The sequence below is a fragment of the Heterodontus francisci genome, chromosome 35 (genome assembly GCF_036365525.1).
Source record: "Heterodontus francisci isolate sHetFra1 chromosome 35, sHetFra1.hap1, whole genome shotgun sequence".
NCBI lineage: Eukaryota > Metazoa > Chordata > Chondrichthyes > Heterodontiformes > Heterodontidae > Heterodontus > Heterodontus francisci.
Genome location: NC_090405.1, coordinates 20740420 through 20761101, shown reverse-complemented (window position 1 = coordinate 20761101; position 20682 = coordinate 20740420). Strand labels below are relative to the sequence as shown.

The 20682-nt window shown below is 43.8% G+C and overlaps 2 non-coding genes across 2 annotated transcripts; both read left to right on the top strand.

The window, feature by feature from the left end:
- Positions 1-4695: 4695 nt before the first annotated feature.
- trnar-ucu (transfer RNA arginine (anticodon UCU)) lies at positions 4696-4786 on the top strand. The gene is given in 2 exon segments: positions 4696-4732; positions 4751-4786. It is a non-coding gene; the product is annotated as a tRNA-Arg (tRNA).
- A 9152-nt stretch (positions 4787-13938) lies between these two features.
- trnaw-cca (transfer RNA tryptophan (anticodon CCA)) lies at positions 13939-14010 on the top strand. The gene has a single exon. It is a non-coding gene; the product is annotated as a tRNA-Trp (tRNA).
- The last annotated feature ends 6672 nt before the right edge of the window (positions 14011-20682 follow it).

Below are 20682 nucleotides of genomic sequence, written 5' to 3'. Positions count from 1 at the left end.
CATTTTCCCCACGACTGATGTCAGGCTAACCGGTATATAATTCGCTGTTTTCTTTCTGCCTCTTTTTTTAAATAGTGGAGTTACATTAACTACCGTCCAATCCATTTGAACTGTTCCAGAGTCTACAGAATTTTGAAAAAAGACCAGAAATGCATCTGCTATTTCAAGGGCCACTTCCTTAAGTACTCTGGGATGTAGATTATCAGGCCTTGGGGATTTATCGGCCTTCAATCCCATCAATTTCCCAAACATTCCCTACTAATACAGATTTCATACAGTTCCTCCTTCTCATTAGACCCTATGTTCCCCAACATTTCTGGGAGGTAATTTGTATCGTCCTTTGTGAAGACAGAACCAAAGTATGTATTTAATTGGTCTGCCATTTCTTTGTTCCCCATTATAAATTCCCCCGTTTCTGACTGTAAGGGACCCACATTTGTCTTCACTAATCTTTTTCTCGACACATATCTAGAGAAGCTTTTACAGTCAGTTTTTATGTTCTCTGCTAGCTTACTGTCATACTCTATTTCCCCCTTCTTAATCAATCCTTTTGTCCTCCTCTGCTAAATTCCAAACTGCTCACAATCTTCAGGTTTGCTGCTTGTTCTGGCCATTTTATATTTCTCCTCCTTGGATCTAATACTTTCCTTAATTTCTTTTGTAAGCCACAGTTGAGCCACCCTTCCTGTTTTACTTTTGCACAGACAGGAATGAACAATTGTTGTAATTCATCCATGCGCTCTTTAAATGCTAGCCATTGCCTATCCACTGTCAACCCTTTAAGTAACGTTCCCCAATCTATCATCGCCAACTCCCGCCTCATACCTTCATAGTTTCCTTTGTTTAGATTCAGGACCCTAGTCTCGGAATCAACTCTGTCACTCTCCATCTTAATGAAGAATTTTATCATATTATGGGCGCACTTCCCCAAGGGACCCCACACAACAAGATTGTTAACTAATCCTTTCTCATTACACAATACCCAGTCCAGGATGGCCTGTTCTCTAGAGGTGTTATACACCTCTATCAATTCTCCACTCAATCTCCTTTGATATAGGCAGAATAATCCTAGCTTTTCCAACCTAACCTTGTAGCTAAAATCCCCCATCCCTGGATCCATTCTGGTAAATCGCCTCTGCGTCCTCTCAAGGACCCTCACATTCTTTCTAAAGTCTGCTGAGCAGAACTGGAAGCAACACTCCAATTGGGGCCTAACCAGAGTTTTATAATGGTTCAGCATAACGTCCCTGCTTTTGTACTCAATGCCTCTATTTATAAAGCCCAAGATCCCATATGCTTTGCTAACCACTCTCGCAATATGTCTTGCCACCTTCAAAGATCGGTGCACATGAACCCCAAGTCCCTCTATTCCAGCACACTCTTTATAACTGTGCCATTAAGTATATATTGCCTCTCCCTACTCCTTATGCCAAAATACATCACCTCACACTTGTCACTATTAAATTCCATCTGCCACCTGTCTGCCCATTCTGCTAGCCTATCACTGTCCTGTTGCAGGCAGTTCATATCATCCTCACTGTTTGCCACTCCTCCAAGTTTGGTGTCATCGGCATATTTTGAGATTCTACTCTGTATTCCAAGATCCAAGTCACTTACCTTTAGCAAAAAAAGCAGTGGTTCTGGCACTGACCCTTGGGGAACACCACTGTCGACTATCCTCCGGTCTGACCAAGAACCATTTAATATGACTCGCTGTTTTCAGTCTTTAAAACAATTTACTATCCAAATGGACACTGTCCCTCCTAATCCATGAACCCCAATTTTGTTAACCACCCTTTTATGTGGTACTTCATAAAATGCTTTCGTAACATCCATATAAACAACATCCACTGCATTCCCTTCATCAGTATTCTCAGATAGTTTATCAACAAATGCAGTTAGATTCGTCAAGCATGAACTCCCATTGATGAATCCATGCCGACTCTCCTGAATTAACTCAAACCTCTCCAAAGGACTTGATTTTTTTCCCTGACCTGTTGATCTCATGCTGATAGCAAGCTCACCATAGAGCATGTATTTGGCAATGTGACCGTCATCCATTTGGCCCAGTCAACAGAGTCACCGCTGACTCAAGAGGGCAAACATGCTGCGGATCCCTGCACGCTGGTGTACTTCCGCATTCTGTCCTGCCAGGAGATGCCCAGTATCCATCTGAGGCAGTGGAGGTGGAAGCTGTTCAGCCACTTTTTTTGGCTTGTATAAGTTGTTGATGCTTCTCTACTATAAAGGAGGGTGCTGAGAACACAAGCCTGGTACACGTGGAGCTTTGTATTTTCGGTCAGTTTGCTGTCGGTTCACACTTGTCTTCTCAACTTTGACATGACAGCTGCAGCATTGGCAATCCTGGTGCTGATTTCAGCATCAAGGGCCAGATTGCTGGTGATTGTTGATTGAAGGTATGTGAAGCTGTTGACAACCTCCAAAGTGAGGTTGTCGATGTTGATGGAAAGTGGAGTCTCTACGTCCTGGCCCGTAACTTTCATCTTCCTGATGCTGATTGTCAGTCCAAACTCTTTGCAGGCCAGGGAGAACCGATCTACAAGCTGCTGTGACTGAACTTCATTATGGGATGTCAGCACAGCATCATCAGCAAATAGCAACTCACAGACTAGGAATTTACCCACTTTGGTCTTGGCGCACAGTCTTGCCAAGTTGAACAGCTTGTCGTCAGCTCTGATGTGCAGGTGAACACCTATATCTGAGTAATTGAAAGTGTACAATAGCAGCATGGAGAAGAATATGCCAATTATAAAGGATGTGATAACTAGACAGTTCGAAAATGATGACATGATTGGGCAGAGTCAACATAGATTTATGAAAAGGAAAACAGGTTTGAAAAACCTGTTGAGATTTTTGAGGATGTTACCTATAGAACAGAGAAAGGAGAACCAGTGGATGTGTGGTATTTGCATTTTCCTTTGGTAAGGTCCCACACAGGAGGTGAGTAAACAAAATTAGAGCACATAGGCTTGGGGATAATATACTGATATGGATTGAGAATTGGTTAACAGACCGAAAACAGAGAGCAGGAATAACGGGTCCTTCTCAGGGTGGCAGGCTGTTACTATTGGGGTACTGCAAGGATCAGTGTTGGAGCCACAGCTGTTAACAACCTATATAAATGATTTGGATGTGGGGATTAAATGTAATATTTCCAAGTTTGCAGATGACACAAAGCTCGGTGAAGTGTGAGTTGTGAGGAGGATGCAGAGAGGCTTCCAGGGGACCTGGAGAGGCTAAGTGAATGGGCAAGAACATGGAATATAATGTGAATAAGTGTGAAGTTATTCACTTTGGTAGAATAAACAGAAAGACAGAGTATTTCTTAAATGGTGAGAGGTTGGGAAGTGTCGATGTCCAAAGGGACCTGGGTGTCCTTGTTCCTGAGACACTAAAAGCTCTTGTGCAGGTGCAGCAATCAATTAGGAAGGCAAATGGTATGTTGTACCCACACGAGGGGTCATGAGTACAGGAGTAAAGATGTCTTGCTGCAATTGTCTAGAGCCTTGGTGAATCCGCACTGCAGTATTGTGTACAGTTTAGTCTCCTCATCTTATGAAGGATACAATTGCCATGGAGGGGGTGAAACAGAGGGTCAACAGACTAATCTTTTTTTTGCATTTATTTCATTTCATCTCAGTTTGTTCAGTTTGCTTACCTACTGTTTTTTTTCAGGTTTGTACTTCCTGCTGTTCAATATTCAGTCCATTAACACCTAATCTGGACTAATGCTTTGTCTTTCAACACACCATTAACATATTATTTGCCTTTGCTGCATGACCTTTTGGTCAGCTATGTGGCCTTGTCCAATCTACACCTTCTCCTTTGTTATCTCTTGCCCCACCCCCACCCCACTTGCTTATAACCTGTGACTTTTCTAATATATGTCAGTTCCGAAGATGGGTCACTGACCTGAAACGTTAACTCTGCTTCTCTTTTCACAGATGCTGCCAGACCTGCTGAGTGGTTCCAGCATTTCTTGTTTTTATGTCACCAGACTAATCCCTGGGATGGTGGGATTGTCTTATGAGGAAACTGGGCCTGTATTCCTTAAAGTTTCGAAGAATGAGAGGTGATCTGATTGAAACTGACAAAATTCTTACAGGGCGTGACAGTGTGGATGTAGACAGGATGTTTGCCCTGGTTGGTGAGTCTAAAACCAAAGGACATCGTCTCAGAATAAGGAGTAGGCCATTTAAAACTGTGATGGGTGGAATTTCTTCACTCAGACGGTGGTGAATCATTGGAATACTGTGCCCCAGAGGGCTGTGGCAGCTCAATCATTGAGCATGTTCAAGACAGAAATTGATAGAAATCTTGATACTCATGACATCAAGGGATATGGGGATAGCACAGGAAAGGGGCTTTGAGGTAGGTGATCAGCCATGATCGAATTGAATGACAGAGCAGGCTCGACGGGCTGAATAGCTTACTCCTATGTTCCTCTGTTCCTAAGAGAGTTGGCGCCAGCGCGCAGCCCTGCTTTACCCCACTGCTGATCTTGAAAGCGTCTGATGTTGCTCCATTGTAACTGATGGAACTGTGCATGTTCTCGTGGAAAGAAGAGATGATGCCCAAGAGGTCAGGAGGGCAGCCTATGTTCCATTGCAGTTTGAAGAGGCCGTCTCTGCTGACAAGATCAAAGGCCTTAGTGATGTTAATAAAAATGTGTGAGGCTCTGTGGCGCAATGGATAGCGTGTTGGACTTCTAAATAATGATTAAGACAATATTCAAAGGTTGTGGGTTCAAATCCCACCAGAGTCAGATTTCGGACCAGAAACAGAGGAGCACAACGGAACAACAAATGAAAAAATGCGCCAAAAGCACAGACTCGGAGACAGAGCGAGAGAGAGAGGAGCACGGCAGGAGCAGAGCAGGGGAAAAAAATCGAGGAGTGACGTCACAATGGAGAGTGAGAGCAGGGAAACAGAGAGCCGCTGGTGTGAGGATACAGGATTTGGTTCTTTCTTCGGTGCAGTGGAAGGAGCTGTTTGGTGAGGATCTGGTAAGCTGTGACATCACAGGCAAGCAGGTAGTTGATTGGTTTGGAAGAACCGACCTGCTTGATGCGCATCTGGTAAGTGATTAAGATCCATTTTAGTCCTAACGTTTAAAATAGTAAACTAACTAGTGGTAAGTTTAATAAAATATGCAATAAAATGAATAATTGAATAAAATATTTAAGTAGTTAATTGAAACACGTTAAGGATGACAGGACAGGTGATGTGTCACAGCTGCAGCATGTGGGAGTTCCTGGATGCCAGTGTGATCCAGGGCAAACACGTCTGCAGTAAGTGTTTGCGGCTCAAAGAGGGAGAAAAAAGGAATGTAGTGGTAGTAGGGGACAGTATAGTAAGGTGGATTGACTCTGTTCTCTGCAGCAAAAGCAAGAGTCCAGACGGCTGTGTTGCCTGCCGGTGTTCGGATTCAGGACATCTGCTCAGGGCTGGAGCGAAACATACAATGGGAGGGGGAGGATCCAGTCATCGTGGTCCATGTCGGTACCAGCGACATAGGCAGGACAAGGATAGAGGTTCTGCAAAGTCAGTATGAGGAATTAGGCACCAAATTAAGAAGCAGAACCTCAAAGTTAATCATCTCTGGATTATTACCTGAGCCATGTGCAAATTGGCATAGGACAAATAAGATTAGAGAAAGTAATGTGCGGCTGAAAGACTGGTGTGGTAGTCGTGGGTTCTGGTTCATGGGGCATTGGCACCAGTACTGTGGAAAGAGGTGGCTGTACCGTTGGGACGGTCTACACCTGAACCGTGCTGGTGCCGGTGTTCTAGCGAGCCACATAACGAGGGAAGTAGAGACGGTTTTAAACCGAATAGTGGGGGCAAGGGATCAAATTTGGGAAGATATGGTGAATCAAGGAGGAGAGACAAGGCAAGAGAGAAAGGTATAAATATGGGAAATGATAAACAGACTGTGACAGGAAGGGACAGAATGTACAAATCTAAGAGTAAATCGACAGATAAGGCTAGAGGTGACAAAAATAATAAAAGGACAAAACTAAATGCTCTGTATCTGAATGCATGGAGCATTTGAAACAAAACAGATGAACTGGGAGCACAAATAGAATAAATAAGTACGATCTGATAGTCATTACAGAGACATGGCTGCAGGGCGACATAGATTGGGATGTGAATATTGGAGGTGACATGGCATTTTGGAAGGACAGGAAGCTAGGAAAAGGTGGCGGGGTAGCTCTGTTAATTAATGATGGTATTAGCGTAATAGAGAGGGATGACCTGAGTTCTGGAGATCAGGATGCAGAAGCAGTTTGGGTACAAATGAGAAATCATAAAGGCAAGAAGTCACTTGTGGGAGTGGTGTACAGGCCACCTAACATTAAACACACTGTCGGATGGGATATAAAGGAAGAAATAATGGCAGCTTGTCAGAAAGGTACTGTGATAATTATGGGGGATTTTAATCTACATATAGATTGGAAAATTCAGATGGGCAGAGGTAGCCTAGATGAGGAGTACATAGAATGTTTTGGGGATAATTTCTTGGAACAATACATTCTGGAGCCAACCAGAGAGCAGGCTATACTAGACCTGGCATTGTGCAACGAGATAGGATTAATTAATGACCTCATAGTTAAGGTGCCCCTAGGTAGTAGCGATTATAATATGATTGAATTTTACATTCAGTTTGAGGGAGAGGAGAGTGGGTCCCAGACTAGTATTTTAAATTTAAATAAGGGCAATTATAAGGTCATGAAAGCAGAGCTAGCTAAAGTGAACTGGCAAATTAGGTTAAGGGATAAGTCAATAGAGATGCAGTGGCAGACATTTAAGGGGATATTTCAGAATACACAGAATAGATACATTTCAACGAGAAAGAAAAGTTCCAAAGGTGGGACTCACCATCCATGGTTCACGAAAACAGTTAAAGATACTATCAAACTTAAAGAAAAAGCCTATAATTGTGCAAAGGTGGGAGGCAGGTCAGAAGATTGGACAGAGTATAAAAAACAGCAAAGAATGACTAAAAGATTGATAAGGAAGGTAAAATTAGAGTATGAGAGAAAGCTCGCAAGGAATTTCAAGACAACTAGTAAGAGTTTCGATAGATATTTTAAAAAGAAAAGAGTTAACAAAGCGACTGTTGGTCCTATAGAAAGTGTGTCTGGGGAATTAATAATGGATAATTAAGAGATGGCAGATGAATTGAACAGATACTTTGCATCGGTCTTCACTATTGAGTATACAAATAACATCCCAGTATTAGCCGTATATCAGGAAATTGAAGGGATGGAGGAACTCAAGAAAATTACAATCAACAGGGAAGTGGTACTAAACAAATTGTTGGAGCTGCGGGTTGACAAGTCGCCAGGTCCTGAATTGACTAGTGAGATACTTGATGCGCTGGTTTTAATATTCCAAAATTCCCTAGATTCGAGAAGGTTCCGTTAGATTGGAAAAGAGTGAATGTAACTCATTTATTCAAAAAGGGAGGGAGACAGAAAGCAGGAAACGACAGGCCAGTTAGCTTAACATTTGTCTTAGGGAAAATGTTTGGAGCTATTACAGAGGATGTTATAGCAGGGCATTTAGAAAAAATTAAGGTAATCAGGCAGAGTCAACATGGTTTTTTGAAAGGGAAATCATGTTTAACCAATTTATTGGAGTTCTTTGAGGGAGTTACATGTGCTGTGGATAAAGGGGAACCAGTGGATGTATTGTATTTCGATTTCCAGAAGGATAAGGTGCCATATCAAAGGTTATTGCAGAAAATAAAAGCTCATGGTGTTGGGGGTAACATATTGGCATGGATAGAAGATTGGCTAGCTGACAGGAAACAGAGAGTCAGCATAAATGGGTCATTTTCTGGTTGGCAAGAAGTAATGAGTGGTGTGCCACAGGGATCTGTGCTGGGGCCTCAACTTTTTACAATTTATATAAATGACTTAGATGAAGGGACCGAAGGTATTGTTGCTAAATTTGCTGATCACAAAGATAGGTAGGAAAGTAGGTTGTGAAGAGGACATAAGGGGGCTACAAAGGGATATAGATAGGTTAAGTGATTGGGCAAAGACCTGGCAAATGGAGTATAATGTGGGAAAGTCGGAAATTGTCCACTATGGCAGGAAGAATAAAAAAGCATATTATCTAAATGGTGAGAGATTGCAGAGCTCTGAGATGCAGAGGGATCTGGGTGTCCGAGGGCATGAATTGCAAAAGGTTAGTATGCAGGTCCAGCACGTAATTAGGAAAGCTAATAGAATGTTATCATTTATCACCATGGGAATTGAATACAATAGTAGGGAGGTTATGCTTCAGCTATACAGGACATTGGTGAGACCTCTTCTGCAGTACTGAGTACTGTACTGGTCTCCTTATTTGCGGAAGGATGTAAATGCATTGGAGGTAGTACAGAGAAAGTTTACGAGACTAATACATGGAATGGGTGGGCTGTCTTACGAGGAAAGATTGGACAAGCTAGGCTTGTCTCCGCCAGAGTTTAGAAGAGAAAGAGGCGACATGATTTGTTATTTAATTTATTAGTTAACAAATTAGCTATCCTCCAGTCTTCCGGTACCTCACCCGTGGCTAACGATGATACAAAAATCTCTGCCAGCGCGCCAGCAATCTCTTCCCTTGCTTCCCATAGCATCCTAGGATACATCTGATCAGGCCCTGGGGATTTATCCACCTTAATGCGCTTCAAAACCTCCAACACCTCCTCCTTTGTAATGTTGATATGCTGCAGGATATCGCTTTTCCCTCCCTTGAACTCACTAGCTTCCATGACCTTCTCCACGGTAAATACAGACGAGAAATATTCATTTAAGACCTCACCCATTTCGCGTGGCTTCACACATAGATTGCCACACTGATCCTTAAGGGGACCTACTCTCTCCCTAGCTACCCTTTTACTCTTAATACACTTATAGAATCTTTTAGGATTCTCCTTTATCTTATCTGCCAGGGAAATCTCATGGCCCCTTTTCGCCCTCCTAATTTCCTTCTTAAGTATACTCCTATATCCCCTATACTTCTCGAGGGACTCGCTCGATCCCAGCTGCCTATACCTGACGTATGCCTCCTTCTTTGTCCTAACCAGACCCTCAATATCCCTCGTCAACCAAGGTTCCCTAAACTTGCCAGCCTTGCCCTTCCATCTAACAGGAACATGCTGGCCCTGAACTCTTCCTATCTCACTTTTAAAAGCCTCCCACTTGCCAGACGTCCCTTTACCTGTAAACAGCCTCTCCCATTCAACTTTTGAGAGTTCCTGTCTGATGCCATGGAAATTAGCCTTCCCCCAATTTAGGACTTCAACCTGAGGACCAGTCCTATTCTTTTTCATAACTATCTTGAAGCTAATAGAGTTATGGTCACTGGTCCCAAAGTGCTCCCCTACTGCCATATCAACCACCTGCCCATCCTCATTTCCTAAGAGGAGATCGAGTGTAGCCCCTTCTCTAGTCGGGCCATCCACGTACTGCTTCAGAAAACTATCCTGGATTCACTTAACAAATTCTTCCCCATCTGATCCCTTAGCACTAAGGCAGTCCCAGTCAATATTAGGGAAGTTAAAATCACCTACTATTACAACCCTATAATTCCTATACCTATCTGTGATTTCCCTACATATATGCTCCTCCACTTCCCCCTGACTATTGGGGGGCCTATAGTATAATCCCATCAAAGGGATCACCCTTTTATTATTTCTAAGTTCGACCAGTATGGCCTCACTGGACATTCACCCCGGGATATCCTCTCTAAGTACTGCCGTGATGTCCTCTCTAATCAATAGTGCAACTCCCCCTCTTCTCTTACCTCCACCTCTGTCACGCCGGAAGGATCGGTACCGCGGAACATTGAGCTGCCAGTCCTGCCCATCCCTCAACCACGTTTCCGTAATAGCTACAATTCCACAATCCCATGTACCGATCCATGCTCTGAGTTCATCTGCCTTACCTGTAAGGATACTTGCATTAAAGTAAATGCAGTTTAGCCCACCAGACCTTCCACGCTCCCTGTCCTGCCCCTGCCTGGCCTGCCTACTGGACTTGCTTGCTTTAACCTCTCCATTTGCCTCAACTATCTCATCGGAGAGACTACTACTTTGGGTCCCACCCCCGCTGCAAGACTAGTTTAAACCCTCCAGTGTATTACTATAAAATCTCCCTACAAGGATATTGGTCCCCTTCCAGTTCAGATGCAACCCGTCCCTCTTGTACAGGTCACCTCTGCACCAGAAGAGATCCCAATGATCCAAGTACCTGAAGCCCTCCCACCTTCGCCAGTCTTCAGCAATGCATTCATTTGCCTAATCCTCCTATTCCTACCCGCACTAGCACGTGTCACAGGGAGTAATCCTGAGATTACAACCCTAGAGGTCCTGCTCTTTAACCTTCTGCCTAACTCCCTATATTCACTTTGCAGAACCTCATCTCTCTTCCTGCCTATGTCGTTCGTACCAATATGGACCACGATCTCTGGCTGCACACCCTCCCCTTTCAGAATTTCCGGCAGCTGCTCCGAGACATCCTTGACCCTAGTATTAGGGAGGCAACATACCATCCTGGAGTCTCGTTTGCGGCCACAGAAACGCCTATCTGCACCCCTTATGATAGAATCCCCTATCACAATAGCTCTTCCACCCCTTTTCCTCCCCTGCTGTGCGGCAGAACCCTTTGTGGTGCCACGGACCGCGCTGTTGCTCTTTTCCCCTGGGAGGTCTTCCCCCCAACAGTAACCAAAGCAGTATCTCTGTTTGAGAGGGGGATGGCCACAGGGGACTCTTGCACTACCTGCCTGCTCCTACTATTCCATCTGGTGGTCACCCATCCCTTTTCTGCCTGTGCATCCATTACCTGCGGTGCGACCACCTCACTAAACATGCTATCCATGACGCCCTCAGCTTCGCGGACGCTCCACAGTGAAACCACCCGCAGTTCCAGCTCCATAATGCGAGTAGCCAGTAGCTGCAGCTGGATACACTTCCTCCACACATGGTCGTCATGGAGACTGGGAGGGTTCCTGAATCCCCACATAGCGCAGGAGGAGCATATCACGGGGCTGAGCTCTCCTGCCATGACTTACCCTTAGATTAATTAGTTACTCCCTTAATTAAAAAATACTAATGACACTAGGGGCCTTGTTCTACCCACTACAATCTAAAGTCCTTCATAAGCTACACTGAATAAAAAAAACACTTTAGTAGTACTCATCTTATCAGCAGAGGTTTTTTTTTCAACTAAAAAACTTTGCCCTTTTCTTTAAGATATTTAAATACACTAACAGCAGTGACTCACCAACCAATCACCTTGCAGCTCTCCTCTGACGTCACAGTTGGCTTCTTTTTTTTCAAAACTCCAGCACACTGGAAGATCTCCACTCCACTCCTGGAAGGTAAGAGACTGGGCCTCGATCCTCGGATTGGATTTATAGGCTCCGCTCTCGGCGTTCTCCTCATATCGGTCCATATAGGTCTGCTCCGCTCCGCTCCTCTCCGCTCCCGGAAGGTAATTCACCAGCTTTTGCCGAAAAGTAGGTCTTAAGCTGTTGCAGTACCTGTTAGAAAGATAGTCTACGCTATTCTGAAGTCATCTTACAATGTCATCTACATGGAAGCAGGATTTTAAAGGATAAGATGTAGTTTTTAAAAGTCACTTCAATCTTGCTCAAGAGTCTTTACAAAGAAGCCAAGTAAATCTTGATAAAAAGTCATATACATTTAGAGATCTTTTAAAAGCACTTCAATCTTGTTAATAAAAAGTCAGATGTAAATTTAAGAACTCTGATCAGGCTATGCTAAAAACTTACATACAATTAAGAAATAAAATACAACATTTAAAATGTCTGAACTCCCTCTGAAAGTTGACCACTGCTGCTGCCGGTGTCTTCCTGGAATAGTGGAGCTGTTGTGTCAACAGAAAAGTCCTTCCCGAGCAGCCCTGAGCCTGTTGGTACCGGCTTTAATCCAACCCAGGTAAAAATCAGGGTACATTGTGGGCAATGAGCCCAAATTGCTGAACTACAGGTCCCTGTCACTTTAAAGAGTGGGCTGGTGCGATTATGATCAGAGGCTCCTTCTAAGCACATTTCTCACCACCACAACTTCCAGATGCTGGTGTTAGTGTGTGCATGTACCAGTAGTTGCAGTGCTGTTCAGACCCTCAATAGCAGTGAAAGTCTCAGAATTCACCGCTATTGGGGCTGTAAAATCCAGGCCAATATCTCACAGTCCTGTTAGATTTGCTCTCCCTCTGTACAAAATCAAACTCCACACATTGTCTTTCACTCACTCCTGTTTCCAGCCCTGACGGTGCAGAAATCCCCTCTCAAAGGTACACAATCCAGTTGATTTCTGATCAAATACCTCCTTCCTCATTCAATAGAGGAAACAGAGACATGAACAGGAGTCAGGTGCAAGAAAGTTTCACCAACAGAGCAAAGAAAGGCACCAACAAAAGTCACCCCTACTTTCCAAATCATTTCACTGGAATATTCTTTCACTTGTTTTGTCGGATGACTGCAATAAATCTGAAAATGAGCACCATGAGGTTTGTGTTCACTAGTCACTTGTTCTCCTGTGTTTGTCTGTCAGGTTTGTAATTCAGTTTGTATTGGATATTGAAGAGAATCTCTTTTCAAGATGATAACACATCGTACTGTGTTTAAAGCAAGCAACTTGGAAAATGGCAGAAAATGAATGTTTCAATACCTGTGTGACCAGATTCTTCCAATGCTTTTCAATAGCTAGATTGATGATGCTTGTAATCTGTATCCTGGGGAGAATGGGAGAAGAGAATAAAAACATGGTGCATGAACAGGACAGACTGTGTAAAATGGGAGCACAGAAATACTGCCACCTCATTGAAAGTTAATGAGATTTATTCGAAGTCAGACACCTGTCCGCAATGAACAAGTGAATACATTAATTGTCCACTTTCAATCTAAATGGGACTCAGGTTCCAACAGAGAAGTTTTCTGGAAAATACCTGCTGCAGTTTTAAAATTGATGAACTGGAACATCTTATACTAACTTTCAAATAACTGGAGTGATTGTATAGTTCTCATAGTGGAGAGAAGGAGTTGTTTATAAATATAAGCAGAAAAACACATTTGTGGATTGGTGAATGAGCTTTATCTTTCTGAAATGTATTTGTCCATTGGTTGCAGGTCACTGGAAATTCTTTTTTACATTTCAATTGTAGCAGCAGCAGTTAGCAGCAAAATGTCTGATTAATCAGAGTAGTGGGTCTGGGAAACACTTAAACAGCCGAGACCCTGTAAAACAGAACTCCAAGTAATAGTTTAAATAAGGCACTGAACTGACAGAGCGGTAAAGGCCTGCTCAGGTCAGGAAAAAAAACCCGACACGAACCTGACAGAACCACATTGGACCCGAGCCCGACCCGGCCCGAGTATCTCCATTTATTCCCATGCCCAAACCGACCCGAGCCTTACCCGACCACCGGAATGTTCACTTTACCTACCTCCCGATTCCGAATCTACAGGAAGCTGCAGCATGAGCGCAATGACGTCATAGAGATGCTCACTTGCTCACTGAGCAGACTCAGAGTTTCCCTCCTTGATGACCCGGACTCCCAGCTTAGATTGGCTTTTCAACTTTTGACACTTATTAAACTCAACTTCCCAGCAGAGTTAAATGTAATACTTACTGTGTGTGTCCGACACGGACTCAGCCCGACCTGGACCCAGCCCAACCCGAACCTGGCCCGACCTGACCCGAGCCCGAAAGCCAGACCCGGAAGAGCGACCCAACACGACCCGGACCCGACACAGGTCGTCGGGTCCCGTCGGGTTCAGGTCGGGTGGCAGGCCTTCACAGAGCGGAGGTCAGATGAGGATTGAATTAATTTCAATCACTGAATCTAAACAAGAAGTAAATCTGCCAGGAATGGAAGACTTTGCTTTATCTGTGAGCTTGTGGCACAACGGTAGCGCGTCTGACTCCAGATCAGAAGGTTGCGTGTTCAAATCACGTCAGGCTCAGTTATGTTTTACAGCAGCTCAAGTTCCTGGATTTTATATCAGAAGAGAGTTCGTTCTCTTGGAATATTCGTGCATGGTAGAATTTCAAGATCAACTTTAATAGATTAAAGTCCTGATTTCTGGTTCCGTTCCATTTCCATGCTCAGTTCTTATTTCACACTGTTTTATATCAGAACAATGTTTCAGGGATGTGATGTGTCCATTGTTTGTACAATCGCTCTGTCACCCAGTGTGAGAAATAAAACACAAACCGCACAGCGTGCGGCTCAAACCCATACCTGGCTCTGTCTATCGGCCGCTTAGTTCAGTTGGTTAGGACGCAGTGTTGATAACAACAAGGCTGTGGACTTGATCCCCATGTGCACTGTCACATGGTCAGTCATTAATTTGACACATTTTTGCAACACTTAAAATCCAATTTTTAGATGCAAACAAGTTTACATAAAATGTCAAAGGGAATTTATTTTGAATAACATCCATTGCATCTTTGTCACTGGTCTGGAGTAACACAGAATTCTTTCCAATTATCTTCCGTTTGCTGATAAACATTGAACTCGTGGCCTGTTCTCGTTAATGGTCACGAGCAGCAAAAACAGACAGAGCGAGTCTGACCGCCCAGAGATGTGGAAAAGGCTTCAGTTTGGGACATATGCAGCAAATCAAATGTTCACCCGGCCCCGAAAGATTCAAAAACTGGGGAAAAGGACACAAGGAGATAGAGAATAAGCTAAAGCTGACAATGTAAATATTTCCCATCATTGATATCTCTCCATTCCAATCCAACCTTCAGAGTTGGGTAAATAATTTCAGTGTAAATTGTGCAGCTCAAGAGTCAAAACCAAAGGGCGATGCAGAATAAAGGAGAACTGCCAAAACCCCAGATTGAACCAGGGATCTTCAGTCCAACACACTCCCAACTGAGCTATTTCAGTCTCACAGGCTTGGGATGATAAGTGGCAAGTAATATTCGCACCACACAAGTGCCAGGCAATGACCATCTCCAACAAGAGAGAATCTAACTATCTCCCCTTGACATTCAATAGCATTACAATCACTGAATCCCCCACCATCAACATCATGTGGGTTACCCTGGGTAGCCATACAAATAACGTGACTAGAAGAGCAGGTCAGAGGCTTGGAATCCTGAGGTGAGTAATTACAGTGCAGCTGTTGGCTCCACCCCAGGGGCTGAATTTGTTCTGTAAACCATGAAGCAGCTTCCTCTCAAATCCTAGGTTTATCAATAAATCCTCTTACAAAAGCCCCAAAGTGTGATATATTCCTCTCACTCATCCATGACTCCTGACTCCCCAAAGCCTGTCCACCATCTGCAATTCACAAGTCAAGAGTGTGATGGAATACTCTCCACTTGCCTGGATGGGTGCAATTCCAACTCAAGAATCTCAACATCGCCAGGCCAAAGCAGCCCACTTGATTGGCACCCCATCGACAAACATTCACTCCCTCCACCATCGGCACACAGTGGCAGCAGTGTGTACCGTCTACAAGATGCACTGCAGCAATGCACCAAGACTCCTTAGACAGCACCTTCCAAACCCAGTGACCTTTACCACCGAGAAGGGCAAGGGCAGCAAATGCAGGGGATACCACCACCTGCAAGTTCCCCTCCAAGCCACACACCATCCTGACTTGGAACTATATCGCCGTTCCTTCACTGTCGCTGGGTCAAAATCCTGGAACTCCCTTTCTCACAGCACTGTGGGTGTACCTACCCCACATGGACTGCAGCGGTTCAAGAAGGCAGTTCACCACCACCTTCTCATGGGCAATAAATGCTGGCCTAGCCAGCGATACCCACATCGCATGAATGAATGAATAAAAATGTGAAGTATCCCTTGTGTCATTGTTTTGGTAGAAAATATAACCCTGGTGGAATTGCCCCTCCCAATCACACCTCACTTCATAGAACATAGAAAATCGAGAAAATTTATGGCACAGAATGAGACAATTTAGCAATCGTGTCTGTGCCAGCTGAAAAAGAGCGATCCAGCCCAATCCCACTTTCCAGGTCTTGGGAATGGGATCTGAACAGATGTCAGAGCTCACATTATGTGAATGTTCTGTTGAAGTGTTGGTGAGCTGATATACCAGGGGAGATTCACACTGTTGGACACAGTGTGAAATACATTCAAGTATTTATAAAACATTACAACATGTGAGTAATATTCCCCATTGATTTCTCAGCACTGATGAATTGTGAAGTGGGAGACAGCCAGAAGTCCCAGTGATCCACACTGACCCTGAGCTGAGAATGAAATGAGAAAAAGTTCAATCTTCAGCAGCGAGATGCTGCAGAGAGGTAAGAGTCCTGAATCAAGGAGAGACTTTCTCATACTGCTGTTGAATCTCATTTCAAACACTCCTTGAACTCTCTGCCGAGGAATTCAGAGCTGGATAACGCCTGTAAAATCAGCCTAAAAAGTGTGAGAATTGTTTCAGGGTAGGCTGAGCCACCCTCAAACAAGGGGCGTGTATTAGCCTGGTCGGTATGTTTTTCATTCTAACTTTCCCCTAGGATTGTCATGTCTGGGTGATAAGAAGAGTGCTGTTGAAGTACAATGTCTCTCTCTCTCTCTCTCTCTCGCTGTACCAGCTGCACGGCCAAGTTGCCTCTGCAGCCCTGAAGTTATGAAGCTTGTTAGCAATACATGACTGATTAATTGTTTCATCTTAAATGTTCCCATGTAATTCTGTTCTTAAAAATTCTAAAATCTAAATTCTGTTCTCACAGTCCCCCCTTTTGATTCTTCAAAACCTGTGTAAAAATCATTCTCTTGATCCCACCTAGGTGCCTTTAATGGTCTCTATTTGTCTCGAAACAGCCTTCAACACCCAGAGGGGTCGCACTCAATACGTCGCCTGCTTGTGCCATAAGAGGGGCCTGCGGTAACTCTGTAAAGGCATACGTTTTGCAGGGGCTTCAACTACTTGTTTACAACAATGCCTTTTACTATCAGATTTCTAAGGTCTTTCATCTGGCCCCTATGGCCGATATTATTGTTCTGCCACTGCGGGTCTTGATTAGGGTATTTTTGTTCAGCTGGTTCGTTTCCCCCTACCCCGGGAGGGTTTTCTCTTTCCCAAATTTTCAGGGGTCTTCTACGAGGACTTTCATTTCCTTTTTAAACACTCTTACCTCTCCTGACGTTAATGGTGCACTAACAAATCCAATTTCATTATTTCCTATTGGTACCTCTCTCAAGGGCATCATTGTCTTAGGAGACTCTCTGTCTCTATCGTCGTCGTTATCGTCGGGTTTAGGGGTGGTCCTTCTTGCTGTCCTTAGATCATATTTGGGTCTTTTTCTCCTTGGTTTTTGACTCTAAATCCCAATACTCCAACATCCGTCCCAATGGACTTTCTGGAGGGATGTTGCCGGCAGACTTTCCTTGTCTCCCATCGTCTTCCTTTTTAGACGATTTATTTCCCATGGTTAACTGAAGGGTCTTATACCCGGCAGTATTCACCTCCTAACTGAAGGGTCTTGTACCCTACGGTATTCACCTCCGAGCTGAAGGGTCTTATACCTTACGGTATTCACCTCCTAACTGAAGGGTCTTATACCTGACAGTATTCACCTCCTAACTGAAGGGTCTTATACCCGACAGTATTCACCTCCTAGCTGAAGGGTCTTATACCTTACGGTATTCACCTCCTAACTGAAGGGTCTTATACCATACAGTACTCACCTCCTAACTGAAGGGTCTTATACTGCCCCACAGTATTCACCTCCTAACTGAAGGGTCTTGTACCTTACGGTATTCACCTCCTAGCTGAAGGGTCTTATACCTTACGGTATTCACCTCCTAACTGAAGGGTCTTATACCTTACGGTATTCACCTCCTAACTGAAGGGTCATATACCCTACGGTACTCACCTCCTAGCTGAAGGGTCTTATACTGCCCCACAGTATTCACCTCCTAACTGAAGGGTCTTGTACCCTACGGTACTCACCTCCTAGCTGAAGGGTCTTATACTGCATTTGGTACTTAGAAGGTCTTATCCGACAGTTAACCATAAGTCACCAAGATAATACTTAAAAGTCGTTTTTCTTACCTTGGTCCGTGCACGGAGTTGCCTGACTTCACGTGTGTACCTGCCGCACTAAATACTCGTTCAGAGTGACTTCCCTAGGATCATTTTCAGTCGATTACTCAGGTCCGCTACCAACGAGAGAAACGAGACCGTTTTTAAATTAACGGGACGCGTCTTCTCGTCTGTCGTCGGCCGCGGTCCCGGCAATGATGAAGAGATCCCGGACGAGCCCCCAATTGTGAGAAACGTAGCCCACTTGATAATAATTTACACCAAGTCAAACTCTGAAGAAGTAAGTTTATTTAACGGTCTTGCAAGATCGGGTGTCCTACAAGCAGGCACACCGATCAACATATTCAGTTCATGTTTATACAATACAAATCCATTTGTCCACGCCTTTATTTTACATTATTGGTTATAACGTATTATGACACTAACCTATCCTATGGTTGCTACAGTCTCCTCCTCTGTTTACTTCTCCCCCTACTCTAACTTTCTAGCCCCTAACTCTTGTTTTTGTTTTACCTTATTTGGCTCTCCATTATGTGTTTTAACTTGCAGCTGTCAGCCTTTATCTTAGTGGGGCAGTTTCTTATTCACTACATCCGTTGTTCTAACTCTTGCTGTTTCTCTGTTATCTGCCTAAGCACAATTTTTAAGTGATGTACTGTCCCAAGGTCTCCACTTACATACCCTTATCAATTCTCTTTGTCAGTGATTTACTGTCTTAAGGTCTCCACTGACATATCCTTATCAGTTCTCTTTTTCAGTGATTTCATTCTGTTGTGCACAAATGACTTCTTGGTAACTTTCCACAAGCTGTAGAAACAACATTTCAATATTTCTTATTCTCACAAAAGGAAATAGAAAACACCCACCGTGGGCTCAAACTCAAAAACTTGAGATTCAGAGTTTCATGCTTTCATCGACTGAGCTCACCAGGCCTGAGACAGTGTCCCCGTCCTGTCTGTTATTGGACGGTGCAGCTGTTGGCTCCACCCCAGGGGCTGAATTTGTTCTGTAAACCATGAACCAGCTTCCTCTCAAATCCCAGGTTTATCAGTAAATCCTCTTACAAAAGCCCCAAAGTGTGATATATTCCTCCAACTCATCCAGAATAAAAGTTACATCTTTTGCTCTTTTTACCTTCCAAACATTGACTTCTATTTTACTCAGCATTTATTTCTCTCTCCTTTTTATGTTGTGCATTTCCTAATAAACATTTCATTTCAATTATTTATGAGGGATGAAATGAACAGAAAAGATTTTCTGCAATGGTACCGGGGTGTGGGACAGAGTGAGTGGTTCGGATCTGGAATACACTGCCTGAGAGTGTGCTGGAGGCAGATTCAATCGTGGCTTTCAAAAGGGAATTGGATAAACACCTAAATAGAGAAAATTTGCAGGGCTACAATGAAAGGGCAGAGGAGTGGAATTAGCTGATCTGCTCTTGCAAAGAGCTGTCATGGACATGATGGACTGAATGGTCTCCTTCTGTACTGTAACCATTTGATTCCTTGATTCTAACTCTGTCAAAGTTGTTCTGAACTTGCTCTGCTCCAAGGAGAACAACCCCAGCTTTTCCAGTGTCTGCACATAACTGAAGTTATGAGGAACCATGGGGAACCCACTGTAAACCTTCCTCCAGACAGAAATACAACTGTTCACCACCACACTGTGTCCCAGCTGTTCACATAATTTGGATGCGGGGACCAAATGTAGTATTTCCAAGTTTGCAGATGACACAAAACTAGGTGGGAATGTGTGTTGTGAGGAAGATGCAAAGCGGCTTCAAGGGAATTTGGACAGTCTTAGTGAGTGGACAAGAAAGTGGCACATGAAATATAATGTGTCAAAATGTGAGGTTATCCACTTTGGTAGGAGAAACAGATGTGCAGATTATTTGTTAAATGGTAAGAGTGTGAATGTACAAAGGGGCCTGGGTGTCCTTGTCAATAAGTGACTGAAAGCTAACATGCAGGTGCAGCAAGCAATTAGGAAGGCTAATGATATGTTAGCCTCTATCACAAGAGGATTTGAGTACAGGAGCAGTAAAGTCTTGCTTCAATTGTATATAACCTTGGTTGGACTGCACTTTGGAATACTGTGTGAAGTTTTGTTCCCTTACCTTAGGAAGGATATCATTGCCATAGAGGGAGTGCAACGAAGGTTCACCAGACTTGTTCCCGGGATGGCGGGACTGTCAAATGAAGAGAGATTGGGGAAACTGGGCCTGTATTCTCTAGAGTTTTGAAGAATGAGAGGTGATCTCATTGAAACTTACAAAATATTTAAAGGGATAGACAGGGTCGATGAAGCTAAGATGTTTCCCCTGGTTGAGGAGTCTAGAACCAGGGGACACAATTTCAACGTAAGGGGAAAGCCACTTAGGACAGAGATGAGGAGAAATTTCTTTACTCAGTGGGTTGTGAATCTTTGGAATTCTCTATCTCAGAGGGCTGTGGAAGCTCAGTCATTGAGTATGTTTAAAGCAGAGATTGACAGATTTCTAAATACAAATGACATAGGGGAGATGGAGATAGTGTGGGAAAAAGGCATTGAAGTGGACGATCAGTCATCATCATATTGAATGGCAGGGTGGGCTCGACGGGCTGA